The sequence below is a fragment of the Cygnus olor genome, chromosome 10, assembly GCF_009769625.2.
Source record: "Cygnus olor isolate bCygOlo1 chromosome 10, bCygOlo1.pri.v2, whole genome shotgun sequence".
Classification (NCBI taxonomy): Eukaryota; Metazoa; Chordata; class Aves; order Anseriformes; family Anatidae; genus Cygnus; species Cygnus olor.
The window spans coordinates 12175870-12195427 of record NC_049178.1 but is presented as its reverse complement, the minus strand read 5'-3'; the positions used below and the strand labels follow the sequence as shown (position 1 = coordinate 12195427).

The 19558-nt window shown below is 43.9% G+C and overlaps 1 protein-coding gene across 1 annotated transcript in view; it reads right to left on the bottom strand.

Moving 5' to 3' along the window:
• Nucleotides 1-18397, bottom strand: part of SLC6A6 (solute carrier family 6 member 6) — an 81868-nt gene extending 63471 nt beyond the window's left edge. Inside the window, 1 exon segment of the mRNA XM_040568415.1 lies at nt 18258-18397. The gene's annotated coding sequence lies outside the window, so the exon portion shown is untranslated.
• Nucleotides 18398-19558: the final 1161 nt, after the last annotated feature.

Sequence of the window (19558 nt, the reverse complement as noted above, 5' to 3'; positions counted from 1 at the left end):
TATAAGGCTTAAAACAATGTCACACAGGTTCAGTGTCCATAAAAATAGTTTTTTAACAGAGTTATTCAAATTTAAACAAAATTGTTTCTTTTCTTTATCAAGCATTCTCCTCTTTCAGCAGTGATTATTAACAAAATAAAAGTTGTCTCAAAAATAAAGAGATTTTTAAAATCTAAAACCATCACACTCCTATTTTCCCTTAGTATTGACTATGAAGTTGTTGAAGTTACATCCCCATTTATGATTTCCACACCACTTAGTACTTCACGTTATATTTCCTCCATGAAGTTTCATAACTTCTGCTAACTATGTAGGCCTGGGAGGCCTACAAAGCACATCTAGACTTTACAGGAAGTGGTTTTAATGTTGCGATAGCAACCTTAAATCAGTACTGAGTAAGCAGAGGTGCTGCTCAGCTGAGAAACAACATCAAACTCTTGTCTGCACATCCTCACAGTGGTTAAGAACGAAGTCAGCAGTTAGGACGATCAAGCCAAATACCCTTCAAGAAAAGAAATTGCAATTCTGTCTTTTTTATTCCTCCCTCTGTTCCAGTTTGATAAGATTTCTAGTTGGAGTGCTGCTTGTTGCCATGCACTCTTGATGTCTGGGGAACCTTTCTTTCCTTTGCTTGCAGTGTCCCCCGAAATAAACCGAGTGTGGATACCACATCCTCTGCAACTCTGTGGTAACATAAAGAGAGAAGACTCTCACCCACTGGAGGGAGAATCCAGGTCCTCTTTTACTTAACCCTACAGCTGACTGCATTTTGGAAGAAATATATATGCATTACATACTTCAGTATATATATGTATAGTATATATAGTGTGTGTATATATATATATATATATATTTTTTTTAATTGAGGCTCCATTAATTCAACTTTGTTAATCATTTGGGGGTCATGTAATGAAAAGTCCTGCAGAAACACAAGGTATTCCTGCTGCTTGGGTTGCAAAACTGAAGTGCAAGCTCTGAAAAGAGAAGTGTGCTTAGAACAAAGAGGTTTTGAACAGAAAACCAAACCATGGCAATGCACGCTGACAAACACTTCATCTGCCTGCTGCTGTTTATGTTTTTCAAATACACATGGAGTACTGTCGGGGACCTTGGCTACCTTTGTCAATGAGCCAAACCAATTTAATTTTTCTTCAAAATTGGTCCCTGCTGCAACTCAGGTATTTTGTGTTGTTTTTGTTGCTTTTGTTGCCATTCACCTTTGAATTGTTTCCAGTCAGCAAGCATTTCTGGTACCAGAACTGAACAGAATACTTCAGGAAGTCTAAGGGCATGAAACGAAAGACTAAAACTCCCTCCTTCGTGACTTTTATACTGTCAACCCATATCCTTTTGATTTTTGACCTTGTTTTAGGTCTACACCAGAAAGGCTTTGCCATCTTTGCCTGGGTTTGATTTTTTTTTCCCCCTTTAGTTTTGATTTTTTTCCAGTTTTCTGGATAGATTTCACACAGCTTGCCACCACAGCTCTAGTGGACAATAAAAAAAATGTGTGGGAACTCCTCCAAAGTATGTGTTTGCAAGGAGTGCTATGCCAGGAACATCATTACCAGAGTCCCAGTAACTAATCCAGAACCGATGCCATAACTTTTATGTGTACGCGGGGCACTGAAACCCATGCTGAAATACTTGGCAAGTCTGCCCATAAATTAGGATATACTCTATTGATATTGGCTACAATCAACCACAACATTCCTTGGTTTTGAGGTAGTATTTCTGGAGGGAGAGGGTTTGAGGTGCCAGTTCTTGTCATGTGTTTTCCTGTCTCACCCTATCTCCAAGCCCAGCTAATCTGATGATATCCAACTGTCCTAATGAGCTGCATCTACTTCTAGACTGAAGCGCTGACAGCTGCCTGTCCTTTTGCCAACAAAAGCTTTGGAGACGACTGTACCTCATTCCTGCAAGTATGCAAATTGCTTAGTTTCCAGACCAAATATGAGACATAATGATACTTCTTTTCATTGATCCAGGTCTAAAAAAGGTGTGTCAAGAATGTACTCAATCACTTCCTCATGTGCAGTTTAATGCCACAGCTGGAAATGAGGTTTCTGTCCACTGCTTACAGAGGGGAAAGCAAGTGTTCACGTCCCTTACAGCAGAGGTGCAGTCACATGGGCTAAGGTCAGGGAGAAGGACATGTTCCTCCAATTAATGTTGGCATGTGTTTACTTGTATTTTTATACATTGGTAATTCTTCCATTTGCTGCTCTTGGATCCAAAGCACATGGCGAGAGCTTTAGCTTGTTTTTATTCAGGTAGGATTTATCACTCTTAAATCTTCACCACAGACCTAGCCCATCTAATGAACAAGGATTTGCTTTCCTCCCCACGGGTCAGGCCCAAAGCTGATGGACCTGAAGGCTCAGCAGCCCCTCCTTGCCATAATCTGCAAGTCCAGAGCACCGAAACTGGGTAATAGGTGAGCAGATAAGACCGGGCTCCCAACAACCCATTAAAAGCTAGTCACAACCTTCTAGAGAGAAAGCTATCTAAAACAGACTGAAGTTGAGGAAAATTTCATCTTGGGTAATTTCAGTGCCACAGGAATAGTAGACAACAATCCTCAAGCAAACATGGAGAAGAGACACACAGAAACTCTGATCTTGATCCAAACATGGTCAGAATAAACAGAAGGAACACCTCCACCGAGAGCCGGTCAGGGCAACTCATCTCCAGGCAGAAATAATAGTTTTCCCTGTCAAAAGAAAAACCCACGTCTACCCTCTGCCCCTCATAACTTTTATGACTTGCCAAATTCCAGGAATCATGGAAAACACTACTGAGCCAGGGGCCAAGGAGCGGAAAAACTAGGGGAAGCACAGCTAGTACTGGCAGGCTTCTGTAGCAGCCCAGGTCACCAGCGTGGCCCCTCCTGTGCCAGCCTTTCCCACACTATTTTCACAGCTGAAGGTAGAACCCATTTTTTCAACTCAGCTTTTCCCCAGTGAGTTCCTCACACACATGCAAGTATGAAGACTCATGACTTAAATTCAGGCTACGAAGGAAGAAAGAGAGAGTTTGTTATTGTTCTAGGATTTTTCTTCTTTTCTTTTTTTATTTCTTGGGATGTGCTCAAACATTACGATGGTGGAGACCATATAAGTAGCTAGATTAGAGCAACAGACATAACAGTGGTATTGGATACAGAAATAGCAGCAATTGCCAGTTCCATGGAAAGAGAGGACAAATGAATAAACATTGATCATAACATCTGAAACCACCAGGCTTGGAAAAGCCTCTTTATTTTAGGAATTATCTACTGAAAGATGCCAGGGCTAGATCTGAGCAGTTCTGACTCTTTCTCAGGAGTATAATTGTCATTGAGGAAGAAAAGGATGTTTGAAGATGGATAAACCCAGGAACCTTCTACACCATCATCTTTTAGTCACTAAGCTCTATGGACAAATACAGGCTTTTGTTTGTTTGGTAGGGCTTATTTTTGTTTTTATTTTAAATCTGCAGTTTTTCCTAAGCACTTTTCCCGGATGTTTTTCAGGCTGAAGAATTGCAAGCAGACTCAGGATGATGTACAAATTGAATGCAAAGGCAAGCAAGACATCCAGATAGGTCTATCCCTCAGTATCTCTTGAGTACAAGATGGTCTCACCTCCACAGGACCTTCTCCTGTGTTAGCAGATCTAAGACACCATCAGGAATAAGGCAAAGAGGAATCCATAAACAGTGAGCGTGTTGACAGAATATCAGTGCAACTATAGTATGAGCTGTATTCTAGAGTACAGGCCTGGAAAGGCATTTTCAATGTCTTGTGTTATTTATGAAGATGTTTCTGAAGACACACAAACTGTGCCCTGGCAGTGGAGGCAAATTGTTTCTTTAGGATTATTGAGAAGTTACTTAATAAGAAGCCTCCTGTATTTCATAACAGCTGGCGATCAATTATTTTAACACAATTAGAAAAGCTGGAGATTGAAAAAGAGAAATTCTCTGATTTGGCACAAATTGCTTATATTATAGCTGGTGTGTGCGAAACATGGCTGGGCTCTGTTGAAGTGCAAGATACTGGCCATCTCTGACTGTCTCAGCAATATTTTGAGCTTTGCATTGAGCTGAGAGCTCAGATCCTGGAGGCGTGCAAGGGAGGCCAATCCCTTGGGACATCCTTGGTATCAAATTCTTTGAGGATACTTGAGTGGACTATGCAAAGGGATCACTTAATGTGTTACAGGGAGGTGACTTTTACCTTCCGTAGGGCACCAAGAGGACATTTTATAAGACTGTCCAATTTATGTTTCCTCAGGAAAAAAAAAAAGTAATAAAAAATAAAGCCAAATATAACCACAATACAGTTTTGAGAGGCTTGAGATACTGCTTCAAGAAGGGGATGCCTAAAATACACAAGGATGAAATGCCAGTACCATGAAAATCAGCAAGAAAATCTCCTAGTGACTTCACTGGGACTGTGTCCCTACAGTCTGTCCAGACAAAGACAGTATAAACACCAGAGGCTCAATTGTCCCTGAGCTTACAGTGCACAGTTGTTTAAGAGCAGGAAACGGCCCACCCTTTTCCCACCTTTGTACACCCATGCAGGGGTCAGCGGCAGTGTAGCTGCCATAAGGGCAAGCCTGATACAAGCTGATGTCTGGCGTGGGGTGACAGAGGCAGGCCGCAAATGAGGCAAACGTGCGGTCAGTCTGCGAACAGGCCCTGTGGCTGAGCAGGCCCGCTCCACCAGTCGTCTGGGACAAACTGGCTTAAACCACTGCTCAAGCCACAGTTTTCTTTCTTGGAGTGTAAAGTCAATACTCGAGGGAAAGAAAGGTTTCACCAGGTGCCCTTATAAGGGGAAAAAGTCCAAGGAAGCAAAAGTATCGCTGCCATTGACACGACACACCCCTCCTTCTTCCAGTATCTTTTGCCACCATAACAGGATCCTGAAGTGGTTGTTTTTAATTCAGGACTGAGGTGATTTCATCCTTTACACTCATTATCTGAATAAGCAAGCACATAGTTCTCTCATTCTTCATATCTGTCCTGATTATTCACCTTTGGTAATGGAATATGTAACAGGTGAGGGAAGGTGTGAGGTCACTGCCAGGGAATGCCTCCAAAAGAAAAATGAAATGCAGGTACAAAAATCAAAAACAATGATGAAAGATGCATTTTTTTCACTCTTTCTTAGCTCAAAAATTCAGTTCCCCAGCCCCCTAGAGGAGCTCTCTACAGATTAAGCACTGTGAAACCCTCATTTTGGGAGTAGCAGGAGGAGGCACTGAGAGCCGAATTTCCATGCCACATAGACGTACACACATTTAAATCGGGTTGTGGTTTTCTTAATATGCAAAGATCCTTAAGCCAGCTCCAACTCAACTCATCAGTTCCAGATAATTTTCAAGCTAAGGGCTTTAATAAGCAGACTCAAAAGCATGAGGGCAAATTTAGCTGCAACCAATTTGCCTCTGGAACATCCTTTGAATACATTTGCATAGTCTGTGTTCACAAAGCTACATAAAACATGCCTTGCCAGCTGCTGGCTGTGCCTCTCAGCCTGGCATGCTGCTGTAGCTGCGGAATATCCTTTAAAGCCTTGACAACATGCTTGCAGTCACTCACCTTTACTTGATATTAAGTGTATCCCCATATAATGAGGGTGGGCTTGCAACAGATGTCTGGAATAATGATGATTTAGACACTGGACAGGCCATGTGGAGATGGAGGGCTTGTTGCCTTACATCACCATGCCACAACCTTGACCTGATGATAGGGTATCTGAATAAGAATGGAGAGCAATCACTACCACCCACACTTGGCTTCCCCACTGCAGCACGGCGCCAAATTTGATAGTCTCTTTTGTGATCCAGACACATGTCCATTAAGACAAGTTTATTTTAAAGAGGTCAGGTAGCAGCTGATGGGTGGTGGGAATCTTTTAGCATTCCCAAAACAGGCAGGGTTTGAATGAACAATCTACAGATGCAAACGTCAGCAGATTTATTCACAAAACCTTGTGTTAAAGTCTTCGTGAACTTTGGGTACTTGATGTTTGGTGCCTAATTGTATCCATTATAGCAGTTCATTACTTACAGAAGATGGGGATCCAGGGATCCCAGTCAGACTTGGAGCCCAGTTGTGCCAGTTGCTGCACAAGCACCAATGCCAGTTGTGGTAGATCATATGAACTCAGGCCCTGCAAACTCTTACCCATCTGCTGAACTTTTTGTACAGCTGTAACTTCACTTGGTTCAGTCTGATCTGTGCAGATATGCACTTCTATTGTGTTCTAGTTCATTATCTATTTAACACCTATTGAACTCTCTGCAACTGCTTAAAAGCATAAAGTAAATCATGCGCATAAATGTTTGTAGAATGCGGGGCTTCATAAAGACCAGCAGCAATACAGGCAGAGGAAAGCTTGAGAGAGAGGGAAGATAAAAGTAACCATAAAGGGAACTTGTGATTACATAGACTAGCTACATACATAATTTGTGGGCTTTGTGGTTTGGGAATTCTGTTTGTTTGTTTAATGTAAATGAGCAAGAGAATTTAAAGAATCTCTGCCACCTACTGAAGCCGAGAACTGCAATGTCGTAGGCCTCACCCAGTGCATTTATAAGTTCTTCCTTGTTCAGCAAAACACTTGGCCACATTTTGCACGCCAACAGGAGAATACCAAGTAACGTGTTTTCTGTAAGAACTGCAGGCCACTTCCCCGCAGCCTCCCAAATAAACCTGCTGTCCCCCAAATACTCCTGCACAATGAACATAAGCGGGGAGGACTCCTGTGAGGTTTGGGGGTGTTTTTTCTTTTAATACTCATGAATTCTTTTCTGTGTTATTTGACTAGCTCTAACCAAAAGCTACCTTTGGGAATGTTCTGTATTCAGAGTCTAATTTAGATGTACCCAATTTAGATGCAAGTTCTCACCATGCATCACTTTTAGAACAAGTTTCTTTGTAAGCTGTTGACAGAAAATGTTTATAGTCCTATTATACTCGAGTAAAAAATGCGAACTGAGTAATGGATGTAATATCTTTTCCTTTGGTTTACTTGAGTTTATTTCCCTGTTGTGCAAAGTTTTGTCCAGATTTTTAAACAAATTCACTTTGTCTTGACTCATGCTTTTTATTCTCCATGAACAGTTTAACAAGCTAAAGTTTGGACAGTTTGCAGAATGCATCTGCTTTGGAGTGATCTAGACAATATTTCCAGGGAACCAGGATTCCTAAAACCAATTATGTTAATCAGAAATGTGGTGCAACTCCCCTGCTTTGGGAACACTGAGATAACAGGTTACCTTTAACTTACTGACACACTTTGAATTTCGACTGCTGAATACTTGCAACAATTTACACGTTGGTATCAGCTATTTGTAGTGCTCAGCAAACAGAATAAAGAAGGTGAAACTCTGAATGATTTTTTTTACCAGTTCTTTGCAGGTCTGAAAGTCTTACTTAACAAAGAGTTTCTATACTAGCTAAGGCTAAGCATACACTGAAGATAAGCATAAGCCTGAATGCTTTGCTGAATTCATACTTGGTTAGGTACGTTCTTGCAGTTTTTCTTAATCTGGCCCACAGCTAACAGCTGACTAGTGATACTGAGCGTAACAACCAGGGCTCCAGGGAGGGTGTGGATGCTATTTTTGACCCACTTAAAGTGATTGCTATTCACATTTTGTGTCAGTTACAACACGTTACCATGATACAGAGACTCTACAAACAGACCCAAGTTATCTTCTTGATTTAAGGACACCTTGCTTTCTTATATGTTTCCAGAGCCGTTTAGTTTTTTACCTTGCTTGGTGGCATTCTTTTCACCTCAGCCTCCAAGTCAGCTGATCTCATTGAATATCGATATGTGAAACAAACAAGTATTCCCTTTACTTAACACGGGTCTTGTTTGCTCTTCCTGGCACTGGACGAGTATTACGTCTGCAGGGAGGGTTAGCTTTTAATCTGCGTGTTATTGTAACATGTCTCCATCAAGATAGAGGCATGCCCCAGCAGGACAAGGTGCTGTGAAAGTTCAGGTTGTTGCTGTTAGCTTCCAGCAAAGGAAATTATTTTTCAGCCACCCATGTTGAATTGCCAGTGGCCAACACAGAAGCCTTTTGTCAAACAAAAGCTACTGGACCATTGCTATTTACAATGCCCAAAACGCAGTCCAGCCAAACGAGGGAATCAAAGGCAAAATCTTGAGTTTCTCACTGAAGGCTTGATCTTGTTAAGCTTGCCTCATGTGAGAAATCTTCCTTCATGGTATTAGTCCTATTGATTTGAACATGAGCCCAATCCTTTTCCTACAAAAATTCCCACTGAATAGAGTTAAGAGAAGCCAAAACTTGTGGATTACAGAAGTGAAAGAATATGCTATGAGCGGGCATTACAGGCTTTAGAAGGAACAGAACAGAGTACAGTACACCATTATAAAACACAGGATCATGCTCTTAAACCAAACACTGGGTCCTTACAAACTTCGCCTTGGGAATGAGTGGGAGGGAGGCTGTCAAGGCTAAGTCAATGCTGAATTGCAACACACCTGTGCCATAACTTCTGCTGATGGTTCTCCCAGCGTACCTGCCTGTTTACAAACCCCACTTTCTGACGCGTTTTACAACCTTCGTGTACAAGCCTTGCTCTTTCCAACAAAAGCAAATGCAGCTTCCAGCTCACGAGGAAAGACACTTAGATTATGACAACCTGCTGACACACATGATAAAAGTGTTTTTACAACTCAAAATAGTCAGAATACCCCTATGAAATATTCTTTCTCACAAAACATGCTGTTTTCTCATTATGTGTGTTGACATTTTTCAGACTGACCTCTGCTAGATATGTTGTTCCGGAGTCCCCATTTAGTGGAACATTTAAACAATAACACTTTGAAGCATGCTCAGTCTCTCTTTTGAAGTCCATTCAGGCTCTGCCCTAGGGTCAGCAGGCGCATTCCAGCAATGATGCACGGACCATCTGCTGTACAAGTTTAAATCCCACTGGTCCTATACCTAGAGGTACTAACATGTTGCATAACTCGCACTGAAAAACAGCCTGTCAGCTCAGATAGGCTCTGGATTTATTCCTATAGTTCTCTTATCCTCCCGCTGGAGGGCCTGCACACAGTAACCTTTGAGTGTGGTTTCTGGGGGCTACAAATTAAGAGATAAATAATAAGAAATGACATTAAGTTCCTGTATTCAAAATCTTTATTTTCCTTTGCCCATTTACACCCTGGCTCTGTGATTCCCAGAGCTTAGTGTCTGGCATCTCATTTAGATGCCTTCTTATTCCAGACTTCTCACTTAGGTGGACTTTGGCTAAGTTATCCTAAATACTGGTCCATGGCTTAGTGTCAATTGATGAGCAAGGGAAAACCAGGATGGCGCAATACGAAGGGTGAATTTTCCAAGACAATGTCCATGATTCAGATGACCAGGAACAATTTACTTGGGTAGGAATCTGGCATCAAAAACAGGACAAAATCTCTGCCAAAATATGTCTTTGTCTATATATTTTATCCATTGTGCTTTAATGTTAACTAGTCATTATTAAACTTAACAATGCATTGGCTAAGGTTAATGTATTTCAGACCCAAGCACTGTTGGTCTTATTGATGCTATGTAAACATAGAAGAAGGAGTGGTCCCTGCCCTTGGGAGTTCAAAATCTAAACTTGGACAATACACTTCAAACATATGCTATATCCTGCAGGCTGAATTACCAAACTTCAATCAGCATTGGTCTTAACAATTAATTTATGTTGCACATATGTTCTGCATTTGGGGGCATTAGCCCTGAAGGGCCCCTTGGAGGACATGTGAGTGTATGAACACGCTGACCTTTTGATGATGGCAGAAGGACATGGCAGCAAGCAGGAGGAGGACAGCCCAGACCTCTGGAATACAGCATGCCAGGAGGGTAAGCATGAAAGGAGGACATAAACAGGGTACATAAGAAGGGGATTTGGAAGTCTTGTAGGGTAAGCGAAAGGGGAACAGCCATAGGAGAGCAAGTTTTTTGAAGCAGCTCTAGCACTAGTTGAGCACCAAAATAAGTGGGCACATTTCCACTTTTTAGTATCTGTCACTTATTTAGATGCCTCTTGGAAACTGAGCTCTCCGGAAAATCTGTCCTCAATGGTGGGTGCTGAGCACTAGACAATCTGGCCTGTTCATTTTCTCAGTATGTGGTTCATCTGTTCTAAGGAACAAGTCCTTCTGGAAACATTAAAAAAAAAAAAAAGGCAGAAGGAAGTGTGGGATACAGAAAAGCACTCAAGCTGCTTTATGGGCTAATGATCAAGAAAGGCAGAACAAGCAAAATTTCATAAATCAGATGAAGTCAAATGTCTAGACACCAGGACCCCTTACAAACATTGCAGTAGTCCTGGAGAGAGGCTTGTCATGAGTTAAAGCACTGAGTCAGAGTCAGAAGACATGAATTAGATGATCAGCTTTATTTCCCTGCTCAAAATTTTATCTGCCCAAAAATAAGAAGTGGAACAGAAATATCTGCCCCACTACCCTACAGGAGAAAACTGTAAACATTAGTTAGGATCAAAATACTGCCTCGGGAGGAAGAAGCAGCCCATGGGATTGAAAGGAGATCCTCCAAGGCTGTCTGCCTCCACAAAACAGTTGAAAACAACGTAACAGAGAATGAGGGGACAAAGCTGAAGAGCATAACACAGGACACACTCCTGTGGACACCTTCCTGCCTGTCCTCCAGTGTCAGGAGGGCTGCAGGAATCCAGCCCCCAGCTATAGAGGGACACGGATCCCCATTTGTTAGCCGTGCCTCGCAATGAAGCATGCCATAGCCCCGGTGATGGTCAGTCAACCTTTCAGGTAGACCTGCTCAGACCTTGCTGTCATTTCTGATCTCTGTGAACCTGAGATCATTTCTGATCATTTCTGATCTCTGTGATCTCACTCACCTTCATAACACACTTCTTTCTTGCATCACCCCTGACCTTGTCCTTGTGTCTCCTTCGTGGGATCCCGTAAGAGGATTGGGTGGGCCAGGAGGGAGCAACTCCATTATTTGAGCACAAAAAGCCATGTTCATTAGCAGGCAGGCATCTTATAACCAGTCATGAAAAAAAATGAGTGGATTTGCCATTAAAGCGGATATTCTTGGAGGTTTTCCTCAGTCCAACTCCCTCTTTTAAGCTAACAAAAGCAATTTAGAGGCCTGTCCAGTAACTCCTGAGCTCCAGTCCCAGCTCTGACATGAACTCTGAGGCCAATATAATCCTCTTGTTTCCTACAAGGCCTCAATACTCCACTGCCATGAATCACCCTAGCTCCTTCCACATAAGGTAGTGCTACACCGTTGGAAGATTTAATACAGAAATCAGAGCGCCCTATAGAAATACGCAGCAAAATCTCATCCCCAGAGCTGTTTACGCTCCACAACAGCAAGACATGTAATTGTGAGCTGTTCTCATGACATTTTAGGCCCACAGAGCAGTTACCTCCTGACAGGACATGTTCCTCTGTGATGGATATCTCTCAGGATAATTAACCACCCTCAGTTGCTGCTGCCAGAGAAGGGAGGGAGCTTTGCAGTGACCACTGCGCAGCCATAGATTACCTCCACAGAGTAGATGCCAGAGACTTGTTTGGTTCTCAATCCAGTTCAAAAGGACCAGGTCAGGAGCTGGTAATTACCCTAACTTTAAACCAGGTTCCTAGTTCACATCCATTGCCATTTTCTAGTTACGTTTGCCCTCTTCTTGGTAAACAGCAAACATTTTCTTGGAAACAGTCTCACTTCTTATGCCAGTGGCAAAATAAACCCCAGCTCATCATGGACATGTCCTTTCCAAAGAATTACCACAAAAATGTCTGAAACCCTATAAAGGCTGTTAATGACTCTAAATCTCCATAAGACTTTTTTTCTCCCTTCCTCTTCCCTCTTTTCTCCTTGCTCTGACGAGCTGGTGAGTTGGGAATGGTTTAAAATACCACAATAGCCATGGCAGGACATCAAGAAAGAAAAAGAAACAGCATTTTGAAATATTTTGTGTAAGGCTTCAAGCCCTTGAGATGGTGCTTAACCGACGGGAGTTCACCACACAGCAGCCAGATGATCTGTGCAGCTTTGGGAAATAAGAGAAACTCTGGAGAAGGGTGGGGGGGAAACAGTCTCTGCCACATTGGTCTTTATTGTCTTATGGATTTTATCACAGTATTGTTCTTTATTTCCTGCTATTTATAGGCTCTCATATTTTGTGCTGCTTTCATGTTTGTGTTATCTGCCTTCCCACGACATGTTTCACCCCAGCTCTTGCCTACAGCTGAGTCCAGAAAGGCCAGACCAATGGTTTTGAATGGCACATCACGGCTCATCTTCTATCTCCAGGCAATGCACGTAAACTGCCCTTTTCTGATGCACTGAGCAATCCAAGATGGGTGATTTAAATGATGGTGGTTGCTCTGCTCACTCTTACATAAAGAAGCCAAGCAGTTTGCCTCTGGGCTTTTGGGTATCAAACGATGACATTTTTTAAGAGCCTTGGCCAGTAATTCTGGGGCTGTGTCCTCTGAAGGCCATGTTTTAAAATGGATTTAAACGATTAGCCCTTCAGTACATGATGATGATAAACACTATGGGAAACTGAATTATTTTATAACTCTTGTCTTTGTGCGAGGTACTGCAGAGAGTGCATGCTACAGGGGCTATTCTCATCCCGATTCCCCGTGATTTAGGGATGTAATTCTGCTGATCTGAACTAGAAAAAGTGGAGTTAGTTCTGGTTTGAACCAGACAGTGAGGTTTGTAAAAGTTGAGTCCCTGCCCTAGCAAACTTACTGCCTAAAAGACGGCTCTGATAGGCCATGGGAATGGAAGTAAAAATGGGAGAGGTGCAGAATAATTCTTAAATCACTGAGGTCAGTAATTTACTCCTATCAGTGTCCTTGTACCTCACCCCACAGCAGTTTCCAGGCAACTGAAACACCAAATTCAGGCAGAAAGTAAAAACCAGGCCTCTGGTTATGTGGGCTGGAACTGAGTGATTTACCCCCACATGGTCCCTTTCCTGTGCTTAGAGGGTCTAAGTCTCTCCGTCAGTCCACAGCTTGCATCATTTCTCCATGTGTGCAGAGCAACCTGCCTTGGAAAAATCCATGCAGCTCAATGCCAGTAACAACAGGGAAAAACCCTTAACCTAAACAGAGACGAATGGTGAGCCCTGCTTTGGGACCCTTTTACAGTAAGTATCCAGCAGCAGCTGTGGGCTGCTGGGGAATTACAAAGAAAATGAAACACTTTCTTAGTGATGGAGCTTTTGATAACTGGATGTTTGGGCAGGTTGCTGACCACTTTTTGACCTGTAGGTTGGTGTAAAAGGGTCTCAGAACATCGTTCTTCTGTGCTGCAGAGCAGTATAAAGGCTCCTGTGTGTCAGTGAGAGTCACTCCTTTTTGCCTCAAATGGTGTCTATTCTGGGAAGATCCCTTGGAAAAAGAGGTAGAATTTTTCTGTAAGCATTGTGAAGTGCAGGTTTCTTATTCAGGCAGTTTGACACAGGTTTCCGCAGTTATCCTTGATTTTCTATAGCAGCCAGACTGACAGAGGAGACATGATGGAAACAGAAAGCATCTCTGATGTACCAGACTGAGCAAAGGTAAAGCACAGTGCAAGGAGAGATTCAGAGGTGGCGAAGCACATGCTCACATTAGTGAGTTGCAGGATTCTTTCTAAGGTGATGCTAAGAATCAAATTTAGTTCAAGCCACAAACAACACTAAAACAAATGTCTCACCTCCCAGGTGTCAATGAGTCCCCAAAGATGTCATATAAAATTTTAGTGGCTATCACAGTGAAATCATCCATTTCACCAAATTCAAACAATATGAGGAAAATGATGTGGCAATCCTTTTTCATGACAGGAGAAAAAATCTGCCACTAGGAACACCACAAGGCTGGAAAACAGAGGCCAGACCAACTCTCATCCCATCTGAGGAACAATTAAAAGTGTGAAACCAAAGGTTTCCAGCAGAGACTGCTGCAGAGGCTTAACTGGTACCGCGGCTCTAGAGCAATTGCTGCAAAAACATAGCTGGCCCTCCCCAAAAGTGCTGAGTGCCTTGGTGTCTGTGGGGCTCAGCATAGATGGGGGCTGTTACCTCTCCCAAGCCCAGCAATTATGTTCTCCTTCTGCCTTTTGTTTGGGCTGATGAAAACCTGCCTGTTTGCAGTTCAGTGGCTGGTACGAGCCAATTCCTGTTTATCTTCTAAGAAGCGCTTCTCAGTGTGTCATCAGATCCTCTCTCGCCACCACCTAAGGCGCATTGACAGGTTGTGGTAATTTTCCAGGCAGACTCTGAAATGGTTATTCACACTTTTATCGTGGCAAGATTAGATTATTGTAATTCTTTATTGGCTGGCTTCCCAAACCAGGCTCTGCACAAACTCCAGATGGTGTGAAATGTGGCCGGCAGGATTTGAGTTAAGAAGGGACGGTCTCATCCATTCTGTTAAAACCTCTACCTTGGCAACTGGTTAGCCATCAGACTGATTTCAGAACAGTCCCTTTTCCCTCTGTGCACGGCTGGGGTCAGGGCTCTGTCAGCAATCTTTTAATTCGTTATGGTCCTGAGCACATTACCCACTACCTGGTAAATAATTCTCTGAAGAGTGATTTCAAGGAGGTTGAGGGTAGCTTAAACCCGATTTCCATCTGCTTGCTCTACTCTAAGGCCTGCACAAAAGCTGGGTGGGATACAGCAATTACACCCTTTGCAAACATGAGACGAGAGCATCAGGCAGCGATGGGCGCTGCTGCTCTTACTGCTCCCAGGCTGTGGCCTGAAGAAGCCCCTGGGAGCCCGCAGCTGCCTCCAATGTCAGGCAGCAAAACACGGCCCTCCTCCGGGCACGGCTGGGGAGACAGCGATGCCACGTGGAGGGTGCCTGCCTGCCGTCCTCACCTGGTCCCTGATGCCACAGGGGCGGCCATTTCAATACGGCATGTTCCCAGTGCTCTTCTCCATTGCAGGTGGCCCGTCTCACCCCTTCTGAGCGCAGCGTGAGCCACCGCCAGGCACCCAGGCGGGGCCCAGGCTCCCCAGCCTTGCTTTCAGCACTGCGGGGCCACAGCAGAAGACACAGACTGCTGGTGCGTGCTCCTGTGTGCCATCTTTTGCTTGTGTAAACAGTGGCTACACAAACAATTGGTAGGATAATAACTACCTTCATACAGAAGAGCACAAATAAAACCTTCGGGTGTTTTGTGCGTTGGTCTCCCTGGAACTTTTCTTGTAGCACAGTGCTAAAGGTGTATTCCTTCAGAGTTGATCTGTTTTCAAACCGAGCCCAAGAGTTAAAACCGCCCCTGATTTAGCTCACAATGGGTGAATTCCTACAGGCCTTTCAAGCAAGGGAAAGGCCCTGGGCGGGCTGTAATATAAGCCCAGTAAGGAATGATCATTTGGTTTGTTTTTATTAACTGCTATTTACAAAGCAGTATGTGATTTGCTGCATGAGAGCAGGGAAGGCTGGGGACAGCTTTTGCTGTGCTGTGGAATGGCAATGGTAAACACAGTGCACTCTGAGCTGTTTACCTTCCCCGTCACTTCTGCAGGGAACCTGTGACCTGCCACTCATGGCTGTGGGTATAAAAGATGGTGCTTTTGTGCGTGTGTGCGTGTGTGTGCGTGTGACAGCTGACACAGACTGCTTTGGAAAAACAACTGAACCCTTTCGATTAGCATGAAGTGTGTGTGGGGGAATTGTATACAAAGAATTGCACTGACTCTGCAAACAGCTACTGCATAAGGGAGAGCAGCAGTCAGCTCTGGGGTCACGCTGCCTGCTGTTCTGAACCTACAGTGCCACCTTCACTTTAGAAATTCAGAAACCTGGGGAAGGTGTTAAAGTGACAAAATGTTCCCCCATGTGGATTAGAAGGCATTATTATGAAAAAAAAAGTATTGTGAGAGAACAGGTGAAGTCAGGATGGCTTATCTGAAATCAAGACAATTTGGAGTTCAGCTAAAATGAGACACAGGTTCGTCTCTGACCCCTGAGCTAGCTGATCTGCACTTGCCATGGATCCAGGAGGTATACAGGGACCGCTTGTACCACTTCCATACACACAGCAAGTCACGCTGGACCAGATGTCTGGCCACCTTAATAAAGAGGGTCAGTGGGAATTGCATTACTGTAGCTTGTACCACTTTGAGAACAGCATCCAGGGCAGGATGTACAACAATCTAAAACACATCTGCCTCAGTGCTGCCTATAGCATGATACCACCTGCACTATGTGCCAACCACATCTGGCAGACACAGGTATCCATCCGTCCCATTCAAAGATTTCTCCAACCAGGAGAAGACTCAGCTGTGAGCGAAGGTGCCAGCCCGTCTCCCATCACTGCTGGGGGTGCAGCCTTAGCTTTACTCTGGAATGAAAATGCGACTTATTTTACAAAGGATCTTTCAGTTTACCAACGTCTCATTTTAAAGGTGAACTTTATCAGTATTTGTTCAGCTGAATCACTTCAACAGTGGGTGAGCTTGACATGTCTATATACAGACATCTAGAGCTATTTTAAATAACTGTGGCCACCTGAGACACCTGCATGTGGCTGGCAGGTAAAGTGCAAGACCTACAGGAGGATGGAGCTTATGTGGGACAGAGGGAGGCCCTGTAGTATATCACAGTGTCTTATACAGTGCCAGACACATATGGGTAGGCATTCTATGTGAATTAACCAGATATTCCCCAAAAAATCTGGTCCCAGCTTCTTTTTGTTGCTGAGAACTGAGCCACAAATGCATTTCGTGCTTTTCAGAAAACTGTCCAACAGGAGCACAGGGAAGTGTAATGTGTGCTCATTTTAGGAAGAAAATCACAGACGGACTACTTGTATTTCTGCATGTGGGCCTACTGTTCAGAGAAGTCCCTGAAAAGGTCTCCATGACTCCAGCTACCACTGCCTTAAGCAGCTGAGCAGCCAGAGCCACGAGCTACGCAAGGCTCCATGCACCCAAACATCAATCCATTCAGCACGTGCATGTGATGGTGATGCCCATCTGATGGGCCACGTGACAGACTGGAGAATCAGACAGCAAAACTCACTCCAATGTGTGTCACATAGCCCATCAGCACAAATACATGCCATTTCAAGCCAAGTTCTTTACCAGATGAAAGGAAGGCTCTCTTGATAAGATAAACAGCATAGTGAGTGCTGCAGACCCCAACTCTGAACATTAATACTCAATACACCAGGTGGCTTAAGCTGCAAACATGTAACCTCCTGTAGCTGCATAGCTTTCAGGCATCCTTCCATGTGCTTCATTCTCTTAGTAAACTTGGATTTTTTTTCCAGAGAATACGTTTTCCAGCAATTCACAACATAAAGCATCACACGTTGTGAACTCTACCGGACTACATCCAAAAGTGAAAGAGCTCAGATATCCCTATAGATCCATTTCTTGAACAGCTGGAGAGCAGCACATACGAGAGTTGCATGCTGTATTCTCTACACACTACCGCCATGACCATAAGTGTAAACGACTCCACGAACCTCTGGTTATTTGCAAACCTAGCTGAAGAGTGAGTAGAAAAATAAAAATAAATAAATCATACATGTACATATAGAACATTTACATAGAAAGAAGAATGTGGCTTTCTGTGTAGGAAGGCCATACCTTCACGTAGCGCAGATCAGCACAGCTCCATTACAGCATTACATTAGGCTCTGCCAGTGAGGGGTTGGTCCAGGTGTGCATACAAGGATGCCTGCCTTTACCATGGAAACGCAACACCTAAGCAAGGGACCACACGAGCAGCTTAACAGCAACTGTATTAATACTTGACAGGGCAGGAAAGAAAAATGAAAACAATTGCTCTAATTGAAACTACAGGGGGTGTGTAAGTAGGGCAGAATGCACAGCAATTACCTGAGTTGGAGCGGGGCCAGTACACCAACACTAACGCTCCTGCTCTTTGGGACTGTGAGAGAGCCTAAGTAAACAGGATTTTGGTTTTCCATCTTTGGCTAAAATGGTTGTTTACACAGAAACAGAGAACTGTGTAAAAAGACATGGTGTGCGCTCAATTCTGAGGAATGAACAGGCGCTGCATGATGAGCAGCTGAATTTCCACCCATACTTGCACTGCATGGCAAAGAGATGCAGAAATGCCTGGCAGAAATGCCTCCTGCCTGCATGGTGGAGCTGTGCATGGGCACAGCACCGTCCATGGGCACAGCACTGTCCAGCTATGGAAAGAAAATGCCATGTTAGCACACATGAAATCTGTTTACCTGAGTAAACGTGAACCTTCTGGACATCCTCAGGCTGGAGGTGCTCCCAGCTGCCAGCTTGCTCTCCTGCAGCGCTGCAGGATCGCTCCGTGCCTACCCCTAGGCCTTCCTCACAGCCATCACCAGCAGACCCCAGGCCCTGCTCCCGACTCCGCATCGCCTTCTTTCTGCACTGCCTGTGAGGAGAGGCAAGCCTGCACGGAAAGCTGTCCAGAGGCCAGTTCTCAGAAAGCTCATTTCCCCTGCTGCAGGGGATTCCCAGCCACAGGGCGCATGAAAAACACGAAGCCAATGGTTAATAGCAAAAAAAAAAACTCCACTGACTGTATGGTAAGGGATAACCTGGCCTGCTGTGACCTTGTTGTGTTAGTTGAGAAGCAGCTCTTTTGTCTATGGGAACTGCTAGATGATGTCCCGGCACAACAAAGCTCCTTTTCCAAGGAAAAGGTGATGGGCAGTGGTTTGCCCAGCAATCCCGTCCATTGCCCAACAAGTCCGTCTGTCATACAACAGAGAAACAACTTCAAGCATCTGCCCCATCATCGGTCCTAGCTTCGTGACCGTGCCAGGCCAGGCAGCAAGCACCACCCACAGCCAGCAGACGAGCAGTCGTTATGGAGCTACAAGCCCAGCGCTACCAACGCGCACGGTTTGAACCTGTGACCCATAGGTTCTGCAGACCATCACAAATCCCCCGAGACACACAGTTCCCCACAGCCTTGCAGGTTGTTTTTAGTTAGACAAATTCAAATGGCTGCCACAAAAGCTTAATCTCTTTCCAGCCACACTCATGCTGAGTGTCAATAGGAAAAAGTCCCATGAATACGCTTGATAATTACAGAGCTGTGGCTGTAGCAAAGAACAAAGTATAATGCAGGCTTGAATACGCAGGAAATTGACTGCTGATATGTTTCCATTCATTGTTTTGTTCTCTGTTCTCAGTGTTATATTAAAATCTCCTACTAAGAATGAGCTTTCTTGTTTAATGGAACTTGTCAGTTAGAGGAAATCTGCTAGAGCTGTTTGATCTATTCTTTAAAATAATATTAATTGCAAATTTAGCACACATCCCTATCTTAGTTAGCAAATCATTCAAAAACCGAAGCTGGTATTTTTCAAACTTCAGTGGTTATCCGCAAAAAATCATGGCCCATCACTTTCTAACTCTAAGGCTTTCACTGTCCCTTTGCTCCCACTATTCAGCACTGGCTATTCATTAGGTTTTCGATCGCACCAGTCACCTGACGTTGTTTTCCTGCCTGTATTAGCGGAGAGTGACAGTAGTGAATAGCAAATAGTAA